Source organism: Aphidius gifuensis, linkage group LG1, assembly GCF_014905175.1.
Source record: "Aphidius gifuensis isolate YNYX2018 linkage group LG1, ASM1490517v1, whole genome shotgun sequence".
NCBI classification, from domain to species: Eukaryota; Metazoa; Arthropoda; class Insecta; order Hymenoptera; family Braconidae; genus Aphidius; species Aphidius gifuensis.
In genome coordinates this window covers 8,583,200-8,611,023 of record NC_057788.1, presented here as the reverse complement: position 1 = coordinate 8,611,023, position 27,824 = coordinate 8,583,200, and the positions used below count along the sequence as shown (strand labels likewise).

The 27,824-nt window shown below is 26.0% G+C and overlaps 1 long non-coding RNA gene across 2 annotated transcripts; it reads right to left on the bottom strand.

Moving 5' to 3' along the window:
- Nucleotides 1-212: 212 nt before the first annotated feature.
- On the bottom strand, nucleotides 213-27,669 carry LOC122847623. 2 transcript variants are annotated; one of them, XR_006373389.1, is made up of 7 exons: nucleotides 27,266-27,669; nucleotides 2,135-2,262; nucleotides 1,733-2,052; nucleotides 1,427-1,541; nucleotides 1,231-1,319; nucleotides 450-1,147; nucleotides 213-362 (listed from the first exon to the last, which is right to left on the bottom strand). It is a non-coding gene; the product is annotated as an uncharacterized LOC122847623 (long non-coding RNA). The 2 variants fall into 2 exon arrangements; XR_006373388.1 differs by lacking the exon at nucleotides 27,266-27,669 and adding an exon at nucleotides 2,808-3,040 and having other exon boundaries at nucleotides 214-362.
- Between the last annotated feature and the right edge of the window lie 155 nt (nucleotides 27,670-27,824).

The following is a 27,824-nucleotide window of genomic DNA, read 5'->3' as shown; positions in this document are numbered from 1 at the left end:
TATTTAATCTACATAAATTTTTTTAAACTAGCAACTGAGAAAAGTATACAATTAATTAACCACTTGAATTTTATTTTTAAAAACCACGAAACAGTCACGTTGTAATTTTGAATAATTTTAACCGCAAACTTTTAAAATTATAATTTGCAAAAGTATTAATATAGTTTATTATAAATTAGTTCAGTTGTCTTTTTTATTTATATTAAATTATTAGCTTGATAATTCACTTTGTAATACTATTATTATTTGAAAACGATTTATCAATTTGAAAAGAAGATCTCGAGCTAGCTGTGTTATAATATTTTGTACATTTTTTTCAACAGAGAGCAGTGCGTTCTTGCAACTCTAAAGCGAGGTTCGACCTGTAAGCAACAACAATACAGTGGTTTATCAAACAAAAAAAAATTAATAAATTTAACATTGATAAGGCTCAACAAGTAAATGTTTACCAATAATAATAACATCAACAATAAGTGGTGGTACATTAAAAAGAGCATAAAAATCAATAACACTAGAACCATGTCATGGTCTTGAATTTCGTAGTAAAAAAAAGGTAAAGTTTTCTCATAAAATCATATTAAATAATTCTTCAAGTGTTAAGATTCATTCAAATTCAATTATTTGTAAATCCAATTGAAGTTGACATTCATAATAATTGAGGAATAAGTTTTTATTATCAGGGATTCATCATTGTTGAAGCATAACATTATGAAGATGGTCTCACTACTATATTTCTTATGTTGCTGCTGGTTCATATGATGATTGATGAATTAATGCACAAAAGATGATTTACATGGTACAATTGACAATGTTATATGATTTTTCCTAAGACAAAAAAAAAATGATAAATATCAAGACAATTTTTTTTTTTTTTCAATATATAATAAATTTTTAATTTTAAATCATTGTTGTTAATCAGCTCGAATTACAAATCATGGAATAAACTGAAAAGGACTCTATTGGATCCATCTCAGCAAGGGCTTCACAGGAATCATAATCAAATTTTCACTGGTGGTGCTGGCATCACGATCATCGTCATTTCCACCACTTGCTAATCGTGATGATATAGTACACTTACTCGTCGAATAATCTCACTTTAGTTTCATCTCTGTATGTCAGTGCAATGCAGATTATTTAAGTTCACTCACTGCAATTGTAAAATAAAAAATATTTTAGCAAAGTGTTAGATAAAAAAATAATTTATTAACAATAAATATTAAATATATTCACCATCATTTGTTGTTTAATAAAGTGCCAAGATCTTTGTAACTTATTTAGACATATTTTCCAAATAATAACTGGCTATCTATTTTTTGTATCTATAAAAAATAAAGATTGTAATTAAAATAAAATTTTCACAAGTGAAAAAACTAATAGATTTATTTTTAATTGATATTTTGTTGTGTTTTTTATAAAGTCCATTTACCTGTTGCCATTTTTAGTTGTAAATGCTCTGATGTCAATGAAATTCCAAGAGCCTTGTTAATTGTCATTTGGGACGACATTTATTTATATAATTCCTGGTCATCCTTTTGTTGTATCTATAAATATTAAATAATAATTAATATTTTAATTTTATTTTGATAATATTCAATGTTGGATTGTAAATCCACTAGTGTTTGTTCAACTTTAAAATACCCAAGCATATCTGTAATTTTTATAACAAAAAAATTTTAGCAAATGGTCAAATAAATGAACAAATTCAATTATAACAAATAAAAGTATTCAATACCTTTCTCTTCATTTAATAAATATCCAAGACTTTCGTCCTTGTAATTCCTGGCCACCCTTTTTTTCTGCTCTTACTTCATAGCACTTGGTAAGACAAATGAAGATTCAAGTACATTATGTCACTTTCAACAATATCATCATTGACTTGGTATGTTTCATGTTATATTTTAGCATACAAGTAGCCTCAATTGTCTTAACGATTTCAAATTGAGCAGTAACTTTTTTTTAACATTTTTGTTTTATAATTTTCTTCATCATTGAAACTTTTGCATATTTTAACAATTATTAGTTTTTTTCATCGTGGATAAATTCGATGTTAAACTGCAACAATAGAATAATAAATTATTACTGGATAAGCTTGAGACTATAATTTAATCTTAGAAAATAAAAAAAAATAACTCACTGTACTCAAAAATAATTTTGTCTCCCATGACAATCCAATTTAGTCATTGATTTTTTGTTCCAGTTTTAATAATTGTGTTTTATGCATCACATTAACACCTTAGACGTTTCAGCCATATTTTTCAATAACTGTAAACAATAAAAATATTATATAAACATTATATTATTAATTTTTTTTTACAAACTGGAGTAATTATTAACAACAAACAAAGAAAGTAAAGGAAAATGATACTAATTAAATTACGGTAATTAAATAAACAAGTATGAAAAATTAGAAATGTGTAAATAATAGATAAATAAACAATAAATAAACAAATAAACAGTGAAAAATTGAGTCTTGAAGTGAATAAATAGATGTCAAATATTGAAAATAAAAACTAACAAAGTGCTCCAACAAAGAAAAACTAATGTTGAAAAAATTCACATTTTTTTGATTATTATTAATAAAAAAAACAATTGTTATACAACAAGGATGCTACAACAATGTCATAATAAACAAATATTTATAAATATTTATAAAAAAATTGATAAATTCATTGTCTTTGTCAAAAGTGATGACAACATAACCTCAAAACATTAATTGTTTTTTTTTACTCAATTATTGATAAAAATAATGTAATTATGTTTGTTTATGCACTAAATAATTGAAAGTAATAAAATAACATGAAATTTACATATCATTTGTTAATTTTTTAACAAAATTGAGATTGTCCTTTGTCAGCTCCAACGTCATTGACATGTCTATTAATTGTTGACAAAATTCACAAAAGTTAACAATAATTTATAACACAATCTGTTCAGAAAAATTTAATTAATCGATTTAATAACAATTTATAATTTTTAAACAATTATTATTGCAAAAATATGGTAATAAAATCACGACACACAATTGTTTACTCTAACAAAGGCGCGGCCATTTTGGATTTGAGAAAATTTCACTCGCGCCATCTAGCAAAAAAATTACCGACAATTATTTTGTAGAATTTTACTTATCGACCATTATGAATTTCTAGAATTATAATTATAATAATAATAATTATAATTAAAAGCTCCAGGAAGCCGTTCACCTGGAGTTCCAGGTAAAGATTTTGTTGAAAGGGGATGAATAAAAAAAAATACTGTGACAAACGTGTTTTTAACCTTTAAAATGTTTTTAAATAAAAATTTAGATTTCTGTTGATAAAAAAAATAAAGAGCAGAACTAAACAACATTTATATTTTCCTGTATTTAAAAAACCTTAGGTTCTCAAAGTGACGTTGACAACAGCATTTTCAGAGATTACTTAAAATGAGTGCAAAGAGAATATGTTTTGAAAAAGACCAACAAACCTCTGATGATGGTGACAAGGATAAAAAAAAAATTGTCATCAATTCACTGGATTACGACTCATTAGCAAAAATAATTATGCTGTTGCCAATACCAGAAAGGATAGACATGGAAAAAGGTGAATATTATTATCAAAATAAAGATTTCTTTCTGTTAATAATATATCAATGTTTGTATTATTAATTTTTGAATCTGATATGTTTTATTCTAGTTTGTGTCAGATGGAAAGAAGCATGTCAACTAGCTTGGTATAACACTAAAAAATACAAATGTGAATCATCAATTGGACGTTCTTACGATAACCGTTTGTTGACACAACCATACCTCAAAGAAATATTATTAAGATGTGGTAAATATTTAAAAGAATTGTCTCTCTCAAAAGTTTGCAATTCAAGGATCATGCCATTTGTTGGGGATCACTGTAAAAATTTAACAAGTCTTGAATGTAAATTTAACATCAAGCCGTGGAAGTATTGTGTTAGAGCATTTAGAAAGTTGGATCAATTAAAAAGCCTCAAAATAACGGTGGCTGACCACAAACCGGATAAGATAATTAATCTCTCCGCAATAATTGATAGTCTTCCAGAAGAAATTAATGAAATTCATTTATTTGCTGAACCTCTGTGGGGTCGAGAACAAAAAGTTTCTATGGTAAGTTGTTATTGATCATCTACTAGTTGTTTATCACCATTGACAAACAATACAATCAATCGAATGAATATGCAAGTTATTCAAATACATTTTTTTGATATTTTCAGACTTTTAAAAAATTTAAAAATCTTAAAAAATTGACAATACATGGCTTCCATTTAGATAACATAATTCTTCAAGAAATAGCAGAAATAACAACACTTGTTCATCTTAACATTAAATCATTAGATATACCCAAATGGCTAAATAAACTCGTAAATTTAGAATACATCGACTTAACAATAGGTACAGAGTATAATGAGCTCTTCTCTACAGAAATACTCAATACTATTTTTTGTACATGCAAAAATCTAAAACATCTTGATATTCCATCTGGTCGTTATGATGTAGCTAAAATCCCTCTTGAGAGATGGATAAACTTTCAAAACTTGGAATATCTTGGTATTTCTTGTAATATAATGCCTGACCTAGCTAATACAATTGTTGAATATTGCAAAAATTTAAAACATTTGAGAATGCGTCATTCTCGTATGATTATAAATGATATGAATGATACTGCTTTAAAAAAGTTAACAGAGTTGGAAAATCTTGAAAGTTTAATATTGCTTCTTTACACAAAGCTCAGTGAAGAATCGACAATTGCAATTATAAACAATTGTAAAAAACTTAAACGTTTAGAAATTCTTGATTGGATTAGCGTACCATCTATTGATATTGAGCCACTTGCTTCACCATTCGTTCTTGATAAGTTGTTACAATTACAATGTCTTGAACATCTAAACTTGAATTATGTAAAAAATCTTAAAAATAGTACAATTACTGCGATTGCTAAATATTGCAAAAACTTGAGAATTTTACAAATTAAAAGTTGCTTAGATATTACTAAAGAAGGTCTCGATGTTTTAACAAACTTGGAAAATTTACAAAAACTAAACGTAAGTTATATTAATATAATTACAGACAGCTTCCTTATTAAATTGAAGGGTTTAAAAGAATTAAATTGTGAAGGTTGCAAGAACCTTACTAACTCTGGTATTATTCAATTTATAAAAAATAATCCAGATCTTGAAGAGATCAGCGTCTGGGGTATAGATAATATTACAAATGATATGGTTATTGCTGTTGATCAGGTAACTAAAAATCGTACAAATGGTATCATTTTACACATACGAATATCTAATGGGTCAATAATACGAGCTTCTAAGTCAATAATTAAATCTCAATGGTTAGTTGTTGACTATTTTTAATCAAATTTATTTATACCTTTTTCTAATTCATCATTAAGAACACATTCACAATACGTTACAAAGTCAATAACATTATAAAAGAACATTATTATTACAACTTGTTTTCTATATTTCTTGGAATCTTAAAAATCCAAATGACGATTGATAATTTTGTAAAACAAAGTTTAAAAATAAAGATCTTTTATAAATTATTTTTTTGTATTGGAACAATTATTTCTATATTTAATTGTATATATGTAATTACATGTTTGATGATATTCAAGTGGATTAAAAATTAATTTATATTTTTTTAATAAACAATTTGTAAGTAAGGTAAATATTTCAATATGATAATCGCATCTTACTGAAAATATATTATTTCAATAAATAACCATTCACAAAAATAAATTGATTAATTATAATTATCTTACCAAATATTCATACAGCTAAAAAAATTTCTATCAATCAGCTATTGATAGTAATCCACTGTCTTCTTCAAGTATTCTTGATGAATTATCAAAATTGCAATATCTTGATGAACATCTATATTTTTGTATGGCATTGAAGGTTAAAGATAGTACAATTATTACTATTGCTAATAATTGTAAAAACCTAAAAAGTTTAAATATCCGAGGTTGCAGTGCGATTACTGAAAGATCTCTCGTTGTTTTATTAAACTTAAAAAATTTACAAAAACTAAACGTAAGTTTACTTGATATAATTACATACAGCTTCCTTATCAAATTAAAAGGTTTAAAAGAATTGGATTGTGCTTATTGTCAGAAACTTACTGATTCTAGTATTATTCAATTTTCTAAAAATAATCCAGATCTTGAATTTCTTAATGTCTGCTCTATTGATAATATTACAACTGACTTGGTTATTGCTGCTAATCAGGCAACTAAAAATCGTACAAATGGTATCATTTTACACATACTTATATCTGATCCAGCAATATTACAAGCTTCTAAGACAATAATTACATCTCAATGGTTGGCTATTGACTGTATTTAAATAAATTAATTTATACCTTTTTCTAATTTATTCTTAAAAATACATACACAATACGTTACAAAGTCAATAACATTGTAAAAGAACATTATTATTATTATAAGGCGATTTCTATATTACTTAAAATCATAAAAATCCAGTAAAAAAGTAATCAGTAATGTTATTTAATGTATTACAATGGATTTAACTTTCAATAGCTGACAATAAATTACAATTTCTTTATTATTTTTATTATTTATAACAGTTAAAATTATTTATTTGCAAACTAAACTTCTATAGTTGGGATCACCATATTCCACCTGTTTTTTTTTAGTACTATTTTTTTAATATCCATATCAAAAGTTAACAAATAACAATAGCAAAATTAACAATCAAACGTACAAAATTGTCTAATTAAAAGCCATCATTAAATTAATACATTTATTTATTGTTTAAATTCGTTATCGAGTCAATGACATTGTGTATTGAAAAAGAAAACAATTTATTGCATTAACTATTAAATTAATCATTAACAAATTAAAGAATTAATTACGATAAATAAAAATTTATAATTTTAACAATTACATTTATAAAACAATCACGTGTATCAATTGTATTTTAACATATTGCATGATATTATTTTGCTTCAACTATAATTTCATTGATGTTAATTTTGCTTCATCATAAAATTTTAAGTGATCTATATCTTGGAATATATTTATTTTTTTATAGTTATAGTTATAGTTTATTTTATTATTCTGATTGTAAACCAACTAATTGTAAAGCGACGAACAAACCTTTGACAATCGGAACCAACTGAGCAATTGAAAGAGTATAGGTATATGAATTGATCGCGCTATCTACCTGAAAAATTACCGACTATTATTTTGTAAAATTTTTCTTATCGACAATTATATGAATGTGAAAATTAAACAAGCTGCAGGGAGTCGTACACATGGAGTTTACTTGAAGCTCCAGGTAAAGATTATGTTGAAACTTAAAAGTGGTTGAAAGAAAGCTCATATGTGAAAAACAAAAATACTGTGACCCACGTGTTTTTAACCTTTAAATTGTTATTGAATGAATATTTGGTTTTTGTAAATAAAAAAAAAAAGCAGAACATATTTTTCTGTATTTTGGAACCTTAGGTTCTCGAGGACGTTGACATTCTTAAATAGCATTTTCAGTATATACTTAAAATGGGTGTAGAAATTATATGTGTTAAGAAAGATCAACAAATCTCTGATGATGGTGACAAGGATAAAAAAAAAATTGTCATCAATTCATTGGATTACGACTCATTAGCACAAATCATCATGATGTTGCCAATACCAGAAAGAATAGACATGGAAAAAGGTGAATATTATTATCAAAATAAAGTTTCTTTTTTGTGAATTGAATATCAATGTTTGTATTATTAATTTTTAAATTTGATACTTTTTATTCTAGTTTGTACCAAATGGAAAGAGGCATGTCAGCTAGCTTGGCATAACATTAAAGAATACAAATGTAAATCATCAATTGGACGTTCTTATGATAACCATTTGTTGACACAATCATACCTTGAGAAAATATTATTAAGATGTAGTATTTATCTAAAAGAATTGTCTCTCTCAGATGTTTGTGATACAAGTATCATGCTATTTGTTGGTGATCATTGTAAAAATTTAACAACCTTGGAATGTAAATTTAATGATGATTCCTTAATTGATAATGCTGACCACTTTGTTCAGGCATTTACACAGTTGGATAAATTAAAATGCATCAAAATAACGGTAGATCACAGCTACTTGCTTTATGATACAATCAATCTCTTTGCAATAATTGATAGCCTTCCAGAAAAAATTAATGAAATTCATTTATTTTCTAAACTTCGGGGGGAAGAAAAACGAAATATTTCTATGGTAAGTTGTTATTAAATATCGACTAGTTTTTTATGTATCACCAGTGACAAACAATACAATCAATTGAATACAAATTATTTAAATAAATTTCTATTATTTCTAGACTCTTCAAAGATTTAAAAATCTTAAAAAATTAACATTAGTTGGCCTCTGTCTAGACAACATAATTCTTAATGAAATAGCAGACATAACAACACTTGTTTATCTCAACATTGAAATATATGATACACACGAAAACCTTCCTCTGTTTAATAAACTCGTTAATTTAGAATATATCGACTTAACGATGGGTATTTCTAAGTATAAAACGCAAATTCTCTCCACAGAAGTACTCAATACTATTTTTAGTACATGCAAAAATCTAAAACATCTTGATATTCCACCAGGTTCTTATGATATAGCTGACGTTCCTCTTAGAAAATGGATAAACTTTCAAAACTTGGAATATCTTGGTATTTCTTGTAACATAATGCCTGACTTAGCAAACACAATTGTTGAATATTGCAAGAATTTAAAACACTTAAAAATAAATAATCGTAATCACATTATAAACAATAACGCTTTAAAAAAGTTAACAGAGTTAAAAAATCTTGAATGTTTGATATTGAATGGTCTGATTAAGCTTCATGAGGAATCAATAACTGCAATTTCTAACAATTGTAAAAAACTTAAACGTTTAAAAATTCATAATTGCATTATAGTATCATCTATTGATGGTGAGCCACTTTCTTCACCATCTGTTCTTGATGAGTTATCAAAATTACAATATCTTGAACATCTAAACTTGTGTTATGCAAAAAATCTTAAAGATAGTACAATTATTGCTATCGCTAATAATTGTAAAAACCTAAAAAGTTTAGAAATCAAACGTTGCACAGATATTACTGAAACAGCTCTTGTTGCTTTAACAAACTTGGAAAATTTAGAAAAACTAGATGTAAGTTTTCTTCATATAATTACCGACACCTTACTTATGAAATTGAAAGGATTAAAAGAATTATATTGTGATGGTTGTATAAACCTTACTGATGCTGGTATTATTCAATTTATAAAAAATAACCCAGATCTTGAAAAGATTGATCTTTTAAATTGTCACGATAATATTACACTTGACTTGGTTTTTGCTGCTGACCAGGCAACTAAAAATCGTACAAATGGTATTATTTTATACATTAAAATATTTAAACCTTCAATAAGATACCTTTCCAAGACAATAATTAAATCTCAATGGTTGGTTGTTGATCGTTTTTAATTAAATTTATTTATACCTGTTTTAATTTATTCTCAAAAACACATTGTTTTCTATATTTCTTGGAATCATAAAAATTCAAATGACAATATTAATAATTTTGTAAAACAAAGTTTAAAAATAAATATCTTTCTTATATAATTTTTTGTATGGAACATTTTCACCCTGAATCGTACATATGTAATTACAGGTTTGATGATACTCAAGTGGATTAAAAAATCATTTTATATTTTTTTTTTTTTTAATAAACTTATACCTGTTATTCTTGATACTTACAAATTTGTGAGTTAGGTATTCTTAAACATGACAATATATATCATTTTTAATAAATAACTATTCACAATAATAAATAAATTATTCATATTCATCTAAACAAATATTTACATAGTTAAAAATATTTCTCAAGATTTTTTGAAAATGAAAAAAAAATATTTTCGGATTAAACAAATAAAGTAATCACTGATAAAAGTAATTTACTAATTACTAATCAGTAAAGTTTTTTAATGTATCACAATGGACTTAACTTTTAATAGCTGACAATAAATTACAGCACAATTTCTTTAGAATGGATCCATATCAAAAATTAACACATAACAATAGCAAAATTGACGATCAAACGTACAAAATTGTCTAATTAAAATCCATTATCAAATTAATACATTTATTTATTTTTTTCAATAATTCGCTATCGAGTCAATAATATTGTCTATTTTTTTTTTATTATATTAAATATTGTCTATTAAAAAAAAAAAAAAAAATTTATTGCATTAACTACTGAGTAAATCATCAACAAATCAAGGAATAATTAATTATTCCTTGATTTGTTGATGATTTACTTAGTAGTTAATGCAATAATTACGATAAATAAAATTTATAGTTTAAACAATTGTATTTATAAAAAAATCACGTGTATCAATTGTATTTTAACATGTATGACATTTAATATTATTTGTCTTCAAATATAAAATTGCTTTCATGTTGATTTCGCTGGTAAATCATAAATGTTTAATTGATCTATATTTTAAAATATATATATATTATATATTTTGTTTTATGGTTGTTTTTGTTTATTTTATTATTCTAGTCGTAATACATTTTTATTTTTTAATTATAAATTTTTAGAGTTTACTTAAAACAAATATATGTTAGGAAAGCGACCACCTTTGACTCTTATTAACAGTCAGAAACAACTGAGCAATTAAAAGTGTATATGGGAATTGATATTAATTGTTAAATAAAAAAAGAGATATGCAAAAAAATATCAAACAGTATTCTCAACTGATAGTGTAAAGGAAAAATATGAAAGCCATTGAATAACATATTTACTTATTTATAATTTTATCTAAAAATATATGATAATAATATTTTATTTTATGGAAGTTGTAAAATTCTTTAATACACCTGGCAGCAAGTACTGATCAGCCGCGACGAAAATGTACGAAAAAAAAAAAAAAATATAGATAAATATACAGGACATTTCTAGGCATATATTCACGGTGTGATAAGACATTTACGTCACATTTTCGCTATATCACGATATCACTGTGCAAGTATAAATTTGAGAGAGTTTTACTCGTGCTATCTAGCTGAAAAATTACTGACTGTAAATCTGTAGAATTTTCCTTATCGACAATTATAAATGTAAAAACTATAAAAGCTGCAGGGAGCCTTACAACTGGAGTTACAGGTATAAAGATTATATTAAAAGTAGTTAAAAGAAAGCTATCTAAAAAAAAAAAAAAAAAATACTGTGACACATGTGTTTTTAACCTTTAAATTGTTTTTGAATAAAAATTTAGATTTTTGTTAATAAAAAAAAAAGAGGAGCAGGACTTGACAACACATTTTTCTGTATTGAAAGCGAACCTCAGATTCTCAAAGACAAAAACAACAGCATTTTTAGTATTTACTCACAATGAGTGCAAAGAGGATATGTATTAAAAAAGACCAACAAACCTCTGATGTTGATGACAAGGATCAAAAAGTCATTATCAACTCACTGGACTACGACTCATTAGCTAAAATCATCATGTTGTTGCCAATACCAGAAAGAGTTGACATGGAAAAAGGTGAATATTATCATCAAAATAGAGTTTCTTTTTTTTTTTAAATAAAATATCAATATTTGTATTATTAATTTTTAATTTGATATGTTTTATTGTAGTTTGTACCAAATGGAAAGAAGCATGTCAACTAGCTTGGTATGACATTAAAAAATACAAATGTGAATCATCAATTGGACGTTCTTATGATAACCGTTTGTTGACACAATCATACCTCGAGAAAATATTATTAAGATGTGGTAATTATTTAAAAGAATTGTCTCTCTCAAGTGTTTGTAATTCATGTATCATGCCATTTGTTAGTGATCACTGTAAAAATTTAACAAGTCTTGAATGTAATTGTTGCATCGATTCGTTAGAATATAATGCTGATCACTTTGTTCAAGCATTTACACAATTGGATAAGCTAAAATGCATTAAAATAACAGTGGATTACAGCTACTCGCTTCATGATACAATTAATCTCTCTGCAATAATTGATAGTTTTCCAGAAGAAATTAATGAAATTTATTTATTTTTTAACCCTCCGTGGTATCAAAAACAAAATATTTCTATGGTAAGTTGTTATCAAATACCAAATAAATGTTTATCACTATGCTAGTGACGAACAATTCTATAAATTAAATAAATATATATAAATGATTAAAATAAATTTTTATTAATTTCAGAGTTTTAAAAAATTTAAAAGTCTTCAAAAATTGACAATACATAACTTCTGCTTAAGCAAAAAAAACGTCCAAGATATAGCAGACATAACAACACTTGTTTATCTTAGCATTGGATTATTTGATGTACACATAATTCTTTCTCTATTTAATAATCTCGTACATTTGGAATATATCGACTTAACAGATGGTATTGACTATGATGCGAATATCTTCTCTACAACAGTACTGAAGACTATTTTTAGTACATGCAAAAATCTAAAACATCTTGATATTCCACCTGGTCCTTATGATGTAGCTAGAATTCCTCTCAAGAAGTGGATAAATTTTCAAAACTTGGAATATCTTGGTTTTTTTTGTAATATAATGCCTGACTTGGCAAATACAATTGTTGAATATTGCAAGAATTTAAAACATTTAAAAATACAATTTTCTCATGGCATTATAAATAATACTGCTTTAAAAAAGTTAACAGAGTTGGAAAATCTTGAATGTTTAATATTGGAAGAACGTAATGAACTTCATGAGGAATCAATAACTGCAATTTCTAACAATTGTAAAAAACTTAGCCGTTTAGAAATTCATGATTGCATTATAGTATCATCTATCGATGGTGAGCCATTTTCTTCTCCATCTGTTCTTGATGAATTATCAAAATTACAATATCTTGAACATCTAAGTTTGAGTTGTACAAAAAATCTTAAAGATAGTACAATTATTTCTATTGCTAATAATTGTAAAAACCTAAAAAGTTTAGAAATCAGTTGTTGCACAGGCCTTACTGAGACAGCTCTCATTGCTATATCAAACTTAAAAACTTTACAAAAGCTTGATGTAAGCTCTCTTGATATAATCACGAACAGTTTCATTATCAAATTAAAAGGATTAAAAAAACTGCATTGCGATGGTTGCAAGAAACTAACTGATGCTGGTATTATTCAATTTATAAAAAATAATCCAGATCTTGAATTTCTTAATGTCTGTCTTATTGATAATATTACATTAGATATGGTTATTGCTGCTGATCAGGCAACGAAAAATCGTATAAATCGTATTATTTTATACATAAAAATATTTAAGTCTTCAATATTACAAGCTTCTAAGTCAATAATTAAATCTCAATAGTTGGTTGTAGACTGTTTTTATTGAAACTGAATTTATTCATTGTTTTTTCTAATTTATTTTTATAAAAACATATACATGCCATACGTTTCGAATAGTCAATGATCTTGTAAAAAAAAATTATTAACTTGTTTTCTATATTTCTTGAAATCATAAAAATTTAAACGTTAATTCTAATAATGAAATAAATATTTTTGAATTAAACAAATGAAGTACAGCACAATTTCTTTATTTTTTTAATATCCATATCAAAAGTTAACACATAACAATAGCAAAATTGACGATCAAACGTACGAAATTGTCTAATTAAAACCCATCATCAAAAAAAAAACATTCATTTGATTTTTGATCAATTCGTTATCGAGTCAATAATATTGTGTATTAAAAGAGAAAAAAATTTATTGCGATGACTACTAAATAAATCATCAACAAATCAAAGAATAATTACGATAAATGAAAATTTATAATTTAAACAATTGTATTTATAAAAAAATCACGTATATCAATTGTATTTTAACACGTATGACATTTAATATTATTTGTCTTTAAATATAATTGCATTGATGTTGATTTTGCTGGTAAATCACCAACTTTCAATTGATCTATATCATATCTCGACATATATATATATTTTCTTATGGTAACTTTTGTTTATTTTATCATTCTAGTTGTAATAAATTTAAATTCATCATTATTTTATTAATATATATTTTCAGAGTTAAATTAAAATAAGTGCAGAAAAAACATGTGTTGAGATAGCGATCACTAAACCTTTGATTAATTAACAATCAGAACCAAGCAGAACCAGGTGAGCAATTAAAAGTGTATATATGAATTGATCGCGCTATCTACCTGAAAAATTATCGACTATTATTTTGTAAAATTTTTCTTATCGACAATTGTATGAATGTAAAAATTAGAAAAGCTGCAAGGAGCCGTACACCTGGAGTTCACCTGGAGTTCCAGGTAAAGATGATGCTGAAGGTGGCTAAAAGAAAGCTATTATTAAAAAAAAAAAAAAAAAAAAAATACTGTGACCAATGTGTTTTTAACCTAAAAACACACTTTAACTGAAAATTTGGATTTTTTTTAATAAAAAAAAAAAAAAGTAGGACCCAACAACATATTTTTCTGTATTTAAACGACCTCAGGTTCTCGAAGACGTTGACAACAGCATTTTTAGTATTTACTAATAATGAGTGCAAAGAGGATATGTATTGAAAAAGACCAACAAACCTCTGATGATGGTGACAAGGATCAAAAAGTCATTATCAACTCACTGGACTACGACTCATTAGCTAAAATCATCATGTTGTTGCCAATACCAGAAAGAGTTGACATGGAAAAAGGTGAATATTATCATCCATATAAAGTTTCTTTTATTGTTAATAAAATATTAATGTTTGTATTATTAATTTTTAATTTGATATGTTTTATTGTAGTTTGTACCAAATGGAAAGAAGCATGTCAACTAGCTTGGTATGACATTAAAAAATACAAATGTGAATCATCAATTGGACGTTCTTATGATAACCGTTTGTTGACACAATCATACCTCGAGAAAATATTATTAAGATGTGGTAATTATTTAAAAGAATTGTCTCTCTCAAGTGTTTGTAATTCATGTATCATGCCATTTGTTAGTGATCACTGTAAAAATTTAACAAGTCTTGAATGTAATTGTTTCGTCGATTCGTTAGAACATGATGTTGATCACTTTGTTCAAGCATTTAGACAATTGATGTTAAATGCATTAAAATAAATGGATACAATGCTTCATGATACAATTAATCTCTCTGCAATAATTGATAGTTTTCCAGAAGAAATTAATGAAATTTATTTATTTTTTAACCCTCCGTGGTATCAAAAACAAAATATTTCTATGGTAAGTTGTTATCAAATACCAAATAAATGTTCATCACTATGCTAGTGACGAACGATTCTATAAATTAAATAAATATATATAAATGATTAAAATAAATTTTTATTAATTTCAGAGTTTTAAAAAATTTAAAAGTCTTCAAAAATTGACAATACATAATCTCCGCTTAAGCAACAAAAACCTCCAAGAAATAGCAGACATAACAGCACTTGTTTATCTTCGCATTGGATTATACGATGTACAAAAAATTCTTTCTCTATTTAATAATCTCGTTAATTTAGAGTATATCGACTTAACAGATGGTATTGACTATGATGCGAATATCCTCTCTACAACAGTACTGAAGACTATTTTTAGTACATGCAAAAATCTAAAACATCTTGATATTCCACCTGGTCCTTATGATGTAGCTAGAATTCCTCTCAAGAAGTGGATAAATTTTCAAAACTTGGAATATCTTGGTTTTTTTTGTAATATAATGCCTGACTTGGCAAATACAATTGTTGAATATTGCAAGAATTTAAAACATTTAAAAATACATTTTCCTCATGGCATTATAAATAATACTGCTTTAAAAAAGTTAACAGAGTTGGAAAATCTTGAATGTTTAATATTGGAAGAACGTAATGAACTTCATGAGGAATCGATAATTGCAATTTCAAAGAATTGTAAAACTTAAACGTTTAGTCAGACATATAGTATCATCTATCGATGGTGAGCCATTTTCTTCTTCATCTGTTCTTGATGAATTATCAAAATTACAATATCTTGAACATCTAAGTTTGAGTTATACAAAAAATCTTAAAGATAGTACAATTATTGCTATCGCTAATAATTGTAAAAACCTAAAAAGTTTAGAAATCAGTTGTTGCACAGGCCTTACTGAGACAGCTCTCGTTGCTATATCAAATGTAAAAACTTTGGAAGAACTTGATGTAAGCTCTCTTGATATAATCACGAACAGTTTCATTATCAAATTAAAAGGATTAAAAAAACTGCATTGCGATGGTTGCAAGAAACTAACTGATGCTGGTATTATTCAATTTATAAAAAATAATCCAGATCTTGAATTTCTTAATGTCTGTCTTATTGATAATATTACATTAGATATGGTTATTGCTGCTGATCAGGCAAATCTAAAATTATAAATGTATTATTTATATGGCAAAAAATATTTAAGTCTTCAATATTACAAGCTTCTAAGTCAATAATTAAATCTCAATGGTTGGTTGTTGACTGTTTTTAATTGAATTTATTCATTGTTTTTTTGTAATTTATTCTCATATAAAAATATACACGCAATACGTTTCGAATAGTCAATGACCTTTTAAAAAAAAATTATTAACTTGTTTTCTATATTTCTTGAAATCATAAAAATTCGTATGTCAATTTTAATAATCTTGTAAAACAAAGTTTAAAAATAAATATCTATTTTCAAAAGTAATGAATATTTTTTACCTTAATCCACATCTATATATTTGTTTTCTTATATAATCGCATTGATGTTGATTTTGCTGGCAAATCATAAACGTTTAATTGATCTATATTTTGAAATATATATTGTTTTATGGTTGTTTTTGTTTATTTTATTATTGTAGTTGTAATACATTTTTATTTTTTAATTATAAATTTGAGAAAGCGACCAACGAACCTTTGATTAATTAACAATCAGAAACAACTGAGCAATCAAAAGTGTATATAGGAATTGTTATTAATTCTTAAATAAGAAAAAAGATATGCAAAAAAATATCAAACAGTATTCTCAACTGATGGTGTAAAGAAAAAATATAAAAGCCATCGAATAACATATTTACTTATTTATAATTTTATCTAAAAATATATGATAATAATATTTTATTTTATGGAAGTTGTAAAATTCTTTAATACACCTGGCAGCAAGTACTGATCAGCCGCGACGAAAATGTACGAAAAAAAAAAAAAAATATAGATAAATATACAGGACATTTCTAGGCATATATTCACGGTGTGATAAGACATTTACGTCACACTTTCGCTATATCACGATATCACTGTGCAAGTATGGATTTGAGAAAATTTTACTCCTGCTATCTAGCTAAAAAATTACTGACTATTATTTTGTAGAATTTTTCTTATCGACATGTATATGAATTTGGAAATTATAAAAGCTGCAGGGAGCCGTACAACTGGAGTTCCAGGTACAGATTATATTGAAAGTGGTTGAAAGAAAACTTCTATTAAAAAAAAAATAAAAATACTGTGACCCACGTGTTTTTAACCTTTAAATTGTTTTGAATAAAAATTTGGATTTGTGTTAATAAAAAAAAAGGAGCAGGACTTGACAACATATTTTTCTGTATTTAAATAGAATCTCAGGTTCTCAAATACGTTAACAACAGCATTTTTAGTATTTACTCACAATGAGTGCAAAGAGGATATGTATTAAAAAAGACCAACAAACCTCTGATGTTGGTGACAAGGATCCAAAAGTCGTCATCAACTCATTGGACTACGACTCATTAGCAAAAATCATCATGTTGTTGCCAATACCAGAAAGGATAGAAATGGAAAAAGGTAAATATTATTATCAAAATAAAGTTTCTTTTTTTTTTAAATAATATATCAATGTTTGTATTATTAATTTTTAAATTTGATATGTTTTATTGTAGTTTGTACCAAATGGAAAGAGGCATGTCAACTAGCTTGGTATGACATTAAAGAATACAAATGTGGATCTACAATTGGACGTAGTTATGATAACCGTTTGTTGACACAATCATACCTCAAGAAAATATTATTAAGATGTGGTAATTATTTAAAACAATTGTCTCTCTCAAGTGTTTGTTATTCAAGTATCATGCCATTTGTTGGTGAACACTGTAAAAATTTAACAAGTCTTGAATGTAATTATTCCGTTGATTCGTTAGAATATGATGCTGATCACTTTGTTCAAGCATTTACACAGTTGGATCAATTAAAAAGCATCGAAATAACGATAGATCACAACTACTCGAATAATGAGACAATTAATCTTTCTGAAATAACTGATAGTCTTCCAGAAGAAATTAATGAAATTCATTTATTTTTTGAACATATGTGGGATCGAAAACAAAATATTTCTATGGTAAGTTGTTATTAAATACCAACTAAATTTTCATCAAATAAATCAATATAAATTATTCAAATAAATTTGTATTAATTTCAGAGTTTTAAAAAATTTAAAAATCTTCAAAAATTGACAATAGAAAGCCTTTGTTTAGACAACATAAACCTTCAAGAAATAGCAGACATAACAACACTTGTTCATCTTAGCATTGGACTATATGATGTACACGAAAACCTTTCTCTATTTAATAATCTCGGACATTTGGAATACATCGACTTAACGATGGGTATTGACTATGATGTGGATAACCTCACTACAGAAGTACTCAATACTATTTTTAGTACATGCAAAAATCTAAAACATCTTGATATTCCACCTGGTTTTTATGATGTAGCTGAAATTCCTCTCAAGAAATGGATAAACTTTCAAAACTTGGAATATCTTGGTATTTCTTGTGACATAATGCCTGACATAGCAAATACAATTGTTGAATGTTGCAAGAATTTAAAACTTTTGAAAATACATAATTACTGTATGAATAATACTGCTTTAAAAAAGTTGACAGAGTTAGAAAATCTTGAATGTTTAATATTAGAAGAACTTCGTGAGCTTCATGAGGAATCAATAACTGCAATTTCGAACAATTGTAAAAAACTTAGCCGTTTAGAAATTTATGATTGCATTATAGTATCATCTATCGGTGGTGAGCCACGTTCTTCTCCATCTGTTCTTGATGAGTTAACAAAATTACAATATCTTGAACATCTAAACTTGTATGGTTCAAGATCTCTTGAAGATAGTTCAATTATTGCTATTGCTAATAATTGTAAAAACCTGAAAAGTTTGGGAATCGATGATTGCACAGGTCTTACTGAGAGAGCTCTCGTTGCTATATCAAACTCAAAAGCTTTCCAAAAACTAAATGTAAGCTTTCTTGATATAATTACAGACAGCTTCCTTATTGAATTGAAAGGATTAAAAGAATTGCATTGTATTAAATGCGACAAACTTACTAATGCTGGTGTTATTGAATTGATAAAAAATAATCCAGATCTTGAACTTCTTGATGTCTCTTTTATTGATAATATTACAAATGATATGGTTATTGCTGCTAATCAAGCAACTAAAAATCGTACAAATGGTATAATTTTAGACATACGAATATCTGATCCGGCAATATTACAAGCCTCTAAGTCAATGATTAATTCTCAATGGTTGCAGGTTATAAATGTTTTTAATTGAATTTATTCATTGTTTTTTCTAATTTATTCTTATAAAAACATATACACGCAATACGTTTTGAATAGTCAATGTCCTTGTAAAAAAACATTATTAACTTGTATTCTACATTTCTTGAAATTTCATAAAAATTCAAACATTAATTTTAATAATTTTGTAAAACAAAGTTTAAAAATAATTATCTATTTCTCAAATAGTTTTTTGTATAGAACAATTATTTTTACCTTTTATCGTACATATGTAATTACAGGTTTGATGATATTCAAGTGGATTAAAAAATCATTTTATAAATTTGTACGTAAGGTATAAATTCTTGAATAGGATAATTGCATTTTATTGGCAACATATTCTTTTAATAAATAACCATTCACAAAAAAAAAAAAAAAAAATTGGTTAATAATATTTGTAAAGATTTTTAGAAAATGAAAATAAAATATTTCTGAATTAAACAAATGAAGTTATCAGTAAGGTTATTTGATGTATTACAATGGGTTTAACTTTTGATAGCTGACAATAAATTACAGCACAATTTCTTTATTTTTTTAATATGCATATTAAAACCCATCATTAAATTAATACATTTATTTATTTTTTTTTTAATTCGTTATCGAGTCAATAATATTGTGTATTAAAAAAGAAAAAAATTTATTGCATTAACTACTAAATTAATCATCAAAAAATCAAAGAATTAATTACGATAAATAAAAATTTATAATTTTAACAATAACATTTATTCAATAATTTCGTGTATCCATTGTATTTTAACATTTTGCGTGACGTTCAATATTATTTGGCTTTAAATATAATTTTATTGATGTTGATTTTGCTGGTAAATCATCAACTTTTAATTGATCTATATCTTGGACTATATACATTTTTTTATCAAGTCAATAATATTGTGTATTAAAAAAGAAAAAAAATTTATTGCATTAACTACTTAATTAATCATCAATAAATCAAAGAATATAATTGAGATAAATAAAAACTTATAAATTAAACAAATGTATTTATAAAAAAATCACGTGTATCAATTGTATTTTAACATGTTGCATGACATTCAATATTATTTGGCTCTAAATATAATTTCTTGATGTTGATTTTGCTGGCAAATCACCAACTTTCAATTGATCTATATCATATCTTGACATATATATATTTTCTTATGGTTACTTTTGTTTATTTTATTATTTTAGTTGTAATACATTTAAGTTCATCATTATTTTTTTAATATATATATATTTTCAGAGTTAATTCAAAATGAGTGCAAAAAGAATATGTGTTGAGAAAGCGACCAACAGACCTTTCATTATAATTAACAACAATTAACAATCAGAACCAAGTAAGCAATTACAAGTGATTGTGCTATCTATCTGAAAAATTACCGACTATTATTTTGTAAAATTTTTCTTATCGACAATTGTATGAATGTAAAAATTAGAAAAGCTGCAAGGAGCCCAAAGGAGCCGTACACCTGGAGTTCACCTGGAGTTCCAGGTAAAGATTATGCTGAAGGTGGCTAAGAGACAGCTATTATTGAAAAAAAATAAAAAATAAAAAAATACTGTGACCGATGTGTTTTTAACCTTAAAATTGTTTTTACATAAAAATTTGGATTTTTGTTGATAAAAAAAATAAAGAGCAAAACTTAGCAACATATTTTTCTGTATTATTCTGACCTCAGGTTTTCAAAGACGTTAACAACAGCAGTTTTAGTATTTACTAATATAATGAGTGCAAAGAGGATATGTATTGAAAAAGACCAACAAACCTCTGATGATTGTGACAAGGATAGGAAAAAAGTTGTCATCAATTCATTAGATTACGACTCATTAGCAATAATCATCATGTTGTTGCCAATACCAGAGAGGATAGACATGGAAAAAGGTGAATATTATCATCAAAATAAATTTTTTTTTTTTTGTTGATGAAATATCAATGTTTGTATTATTAATTTTTAAATTTAATATTTATTATTGTAGTTTGTACCAAATGGAAAGAGGCATGTCAACTTGCTTGGTATGACATTAAAAAATACAAATGTGAATTATCAATTGGACGTTCTTATGATAACCGTTTGTTGGCACAATCATACCTCAAGAAAATATTATTAAGATGTGGTAAATATTTAAAAGAATTGTCACTTTCAAAAGCGTTCAATTCGAGTATCATGCCATTTATTGGTGATCGCTGTAAAAATTTAACAACCTTGGAATGTAAATTTGATAATGATTCCTTAATTGATAATGCTGACCACTTTGTTCAAGCATTTACACAGTTGGATAAGCTAAAATGCATTAAAATAACGGTAGATCAGAGGTACTCGCATTATGAGAGCAATAATTTCTCTGCAATAATTGATAGCCTTCCAGAAGAAATTAATGAAATCCATTTATTTTCTGAACCTCGGTGGCAACTAAAACGAAATATTTCTATGGTAAGTTATTATTAAAAATTGACTAGTTGTTTATGTATTACCAGTGACAAACGATAGTATCAATTGAATACAAATTATTTAAATAAATTTCTATTATTTTCAGACTCTTCAAAGATTTAAAAATCTTAAAAAATTAACATTATATAGCTTCCATTTAGACAACATAATTCTTCAAGAAATAGCAGACATAACAACACTTGTTCATCTTGACATTGCAATATATGATATACACGAAAACCTTTATCTATTTAATAAACTCGTTAATTTAGAATATATCGACTTAACGATGGGTGCTGAGTATGAAATGAAGAACTTCTCTACAAAAGTCCTCAATACTATTTTTAGTACATGCAAAAATCTAAAACATCTTGATATTCCGTATGGCCCATATGATGTAACTAAAATTCCTCTTAAAAAATGGATAAACTTTCAAAATTTACAACATCTTGGTATTTGTTGTAGTATAATGCCTGACTTAGTAAATACAATTGTTGAATATTGCAAGAATTTAAAACACTTGAGGATGTACAATCATCATGACATAACTATGAATAATACTGCTTTAAAAAAGTTAACAGAGCTTAAAGATCTTGAATGTTTACGATTGGTTGATCGTCATAAGCTTCATAATGAAACAATAACTGCAATTTCAAACAATTGTAAAAAACTTAAACGTTTAAATACCAGCACATATTATCATCTATTGAGATGGCTATCACTTCTCCGTCTGTTCTTGATGAGTTATCAAAATTGCGATATCTTGAATATCTAATTTTAAGTAATACAAAAAATCTTGATGATAAATCAATGATTGCTATTGCTAATAATTGTAAAAATCTAAAAACATTAAAAATTCCCGGTTGCACAGGTATTACTCAAACAGCTCTCGATGCTTTAACAAACTTGGAAAATTTACAAAAACTAGACGTAAGGCATCTTGATATAATTACTGACAGCTTCATTATCAAATTAAAAGGCTTAAAAGAATTGAATTGTTCTTATTGCCGAAAACTTACTAATTCTGGTATTATTCAATTTATAAAAAATAATCCAGTTCTTGAAATAATCAGTATCTATAATATAAAGAATATTACAATTGATATGGTTATTGCTGCTGATGAAGCAACTAAAAATCGTACAAATGGTATTATTTTACAAATACGAGCATTTCCTCAATTAATGAGACGAGTTTCCAAGTCAATCATTAAATCTCAATGGTTGGTTGTTGACTGTAGTTAAATAAATTTATTTAAACCTTTTTCTAATTTATTCTTAAAAATACATACATCATACGTCACTAAGTCAATGACTTTGTAAAAGAACATTATTATTATAACTTGTTTTCTATATATTACTTGAAATCATAAAAATTCAAATGTCAATTTTAATAATTTTGTAAAACAAAGTTTGAAAATAAATATCTTTCTCAAATATTTTTATGTATGAAACAATTATTTTTACCTCTAAGTGTACATATTTAATTACAGGTTTGATGATAATCAAGTGGATTAAAAGATTATTTTATATTTTTTTAATAAACATGCCTATTATTTTTGATACTTATAAATTTGTAAGTAAGGTAAATTCTTGAATATAATAATCGCATTTTATTGGCAACAACTTTTAATAAATAATTATTGACAAAAAAATATAGATTAATATTATTCACTTAAACAAATATTCATACTGCCAAGAATATTTTTAGATATTTTTCGAAAATACAAAAGAAATAATTGAATTGATCAAATGAAGTAATCAGTTCAATTATTTGATGTAGTTTGATGATACACTGAGGTTAAATTTCAACAGCTAAATTCAAAAGTTTTTTTATTTACAATTTGAAACTTTGGGCTACTTTTGACTACAACTTGAGACTTCGATAAATGCATTCTCAGTGTAGTCAACTTAATAAATGCAGTAGTCTGCAGTAGTCACTTGTAGGCAACTAACGAATTATATCGAAACCATGTTGGTGACATAGACTTCTAGCTGGGATCACGTTATTCCACACGTGGTTTTTTTATTTTTTCTTCTTGTATTCATATCAAAGGTTAACAGATAACAATATAGCACAATTAACGATATCGAACGTATTAACGAAATTGTCTAATTAAAACCCATCATCAAATTGATACATTTATTTTAAATTTATCGCCTTAACTACTAAATTAATTATCACCTAATCAAAGGATCAAGTAAGGTAAATTCAAACAATTGTATTTATAAAATAAACACGTGTATCATAACTGTATTTTAACATGTTGCATGATATGCAATATTATTTGGCTTTAAATATAATTTAATTGATGTTGATTTTGCTAGTAAATCATCAACTTTTAATTGATCTATATCTTGGACTATATACATTTTTTTATAGTTATTTTTGTTTACTTCATTATTCTGGTTGTAATACATTCGAATTCATCATTATTTATTAAATATTTATTTTTAGGGTTTTCTTAAAATGAGTGCAAAAAGAATATGTATTGAAAAAGACCAACAAATCTCTGATGATGCTGACAAGGATCCAAAAGTCGTCATCAACTCACTGGACTATGACTCATTAGCAAAAATCATCTCGTTGCTGCCAATACCAGAAATTATAGAGATGAAAAAAGGTGAATATTATTATCAAAATAAAATTTCTTTTTTTTTTTTAAATAAAATATCACTTGTTTGTATTATTAATTTTTAAATTTGATGCGTTTTATTGTAGTTTGTACCAAATGGAAAGAGGCATGCCGGCTAGCTTGGTATGACATTAAAAAATACGATTGTGAATCATCAATTGGACGTTGTTATGATAACCGTTTGGCAATACAATCATACCTCGAGAAAATATTATTAAGATGTGGTAATTATCTAAAAGAATTGTCTCTCTCAGATGTGTGTGATTCAAGTTTTATGCCTTTTATTGGTAATCACTGTAAAAATTTAACAACCTTGGAATTTAAATTTAATGATAAATCCCTAATTAATAATGCTGATCACTTTGTTCAAGCATTTACACAGTTGGATAAATTAAAATGCCTCAAAATAACAGTGGACCACAACAAATCAAATGCGATAATTAATCTGTCTGCAATAGTTAATAGTCTTCCAGAAGAAATTCACGAAATTCATTTATTTTCTGAACCTCGGTGGAAAGAAGATCGAATCATTTCTATGGTAAGTTGTTATCAAATACCAACTAATTGTTTATCACTAGTGACAAACAATACTATCAATTATATACAAATTATTAAAATAAATTTCTATTATTTTTAGACTCTTCAAAGATTCAGAAATCTTAAAAAATTAACATCAGTTGGCCTCTGTTTAGACAACATAATTCTTAAGGAAATAGCAGATATAACAACACTTGTTCATCTCAACATTGGAATATATGATATACACAAAAACCTTTATCTATTTAATAAACTCGTTAATTTGGAATACATTAAATTAACGATAGATTCTGAGTTTGAGGCAAAAATCCTATCTACGAAAGTACTCAATACTATTTTTTGTACATGCAAAAATCTAAAACATCTTGATATTCCACCTGGTTCTTATGATGTAGCTAGAATTCCTCTTGAGAAATGGATAAATTTTCAAAACTTGGAATATCTTGGTATTTCTTGTAATATAATGCCTGACTTAGCAAATACAATTGTTGAATATTGCAAGAATTTAAAACATTTGAGAATACATTATCCCCATCGTACTATGAATGACACTGCTTTAAAAAAGTTAACAGAATTGGAAAATCTTGAATGTATAATATTGGAAGGTCTGGATGAGCTTCATGAGGAATCAATAACTGCAATTTCTAACAATTGTAAAAAACTTAAACGTTTAGAAATTGCTGATTGTTTATGTTTTGGTAACGGATATTCTTCTCCATCTAATCTTGATGAGATAACAAAATTGCAATATCTTGAACGTCTAAAATTTGCTGTACGTCTCACAGATAGTACACTTATTGATATTGCTAATAACTGTAAAAACCTCAAATATTTAGATATCCAATGTTGCAGGGGTATTACTGAGACAGCTCTTCTTGCTTTATTAAACTTAAAAAATTTACAAATACTTAATGTAAGTTTTCTCGTTAAAATAATTACCAACAACTTCATTATCAAATTAAAAGGATTAAAAGAATTGTATTGTGATGCTTGTAATGACGTTACTGATGCTGGTATTATTCAATTTATTAAAAATAATCCAGATCTTAAAATGATCAGCGTCTGGTGTGTAGATGATATTACAAAGAATATAGTTATTGCTGCTGATGAGGCAACTAAAAATCGTACAAATGGTATAATTTTACACATACGAGTATCTGATCCGGCAATATTAAAAGCTTCTAAGTCAATAATTAAATCTCAATGGTTGGTTGTTGACTGTGTTTAATTAAATTAATTCATATCATTTTCTAATTTATTCGTGAAAACAAATACACAATACGTTACGATTTTGTAAAACATAGTTTAAAAATAAATATTTATTTCTCAAATAATTTTTTGTTTGAAACAATTATTTTCACCTTCAATTGTACCTATGTAATTACAGATTTGATGATATTCAAGTGGATTTAAAAATTCTTTTATATTTTCTCAATAAAAAAATTTGTAAGTAAGATAAATTCTTGATTATGATAATTGCATCTTATTGGCAACATGTTCTTTTAATAAATAATCATTCACAAAAAAATATTGGCTAATTATTTACCTAAATAAATATTCATAGTAGCAAAAATATTTCCACAGATTTTTCGAAAATGAAAAACAAATATTTTTGAATTAAACACAACAATTTAACCGAATTTAAAAGTGCATAGATATTGATATTGATTGTAAATAAAAAATATAGATAAATATCTATAAGACATTTCTGGGCATATTCACTACCATCACTAAAAAACACAAAATCCTGACCATAATAAAATCCTGAAAATCTTAAACATCTTTAGAAAAGGGTGATAATTTATCTATTATAAATTATCACGATAGATAATAATAATAAATCCTAATCACCCCCGTCTACTCTGTTTGAGAAAGACAGGGTTGATCCAGTTTGACTTTCATATACTATACCACCATTTAATTTGGCATTAAAAATTTATACATATATTAATCAAAAAAATCAGTCAAAATGAATCTAAACAACATAAATATAAAATAATAGTTTAGGACGACAAGAAGCTTAAAAAGATATGTAGAAACAATTTTTTGTCACTTCAGGGACATTAAGGCACTTTTCTGGGATAGATTAAAAATTACAACTAGTCAGTCTTGATCTAGAGAAACTTACCTTATGACAGCAAACAGCAGACAGCAGACAGGAGACAGCAAAACCCTGTAGAAGTTGTCCAGGTAGTCTGCCATTATCCAATCACGTCCAGGCGCTATTGAAATTTACACACTTTCACTATTTCACTATATCACTGTCACACTTGAATTGCCATATTTATTATAATTTTCACATTATTTAATTAAAAATTCAATTTATATTAATTAAACACTTGCACATAACATAACGTCCAAATTCGCACAATATAACTTGAAAAAGAAAAAAACATATACTATTATTAATTAGCCACGATAATGTATTTAATTTACACACTTGCACTTTTTTTGATAATTGAAAACCACGAGCTATTTTGCACCAACTATTTAATCTACATAAATTTTTTCGAACTAGTAATTGAAAAAAGTATACAATTAATTAACCAGTTGGATTTTTTTTTTCCTTAGAACGAAACATGAAACAGTCACATTGTAATTTCGAATAATTTTAACCGCAAACTTTTAAAATTATAATTTGCAAAAGAATTTATATAGTTTATTATAAATTAATTTAGTTGTCTCTT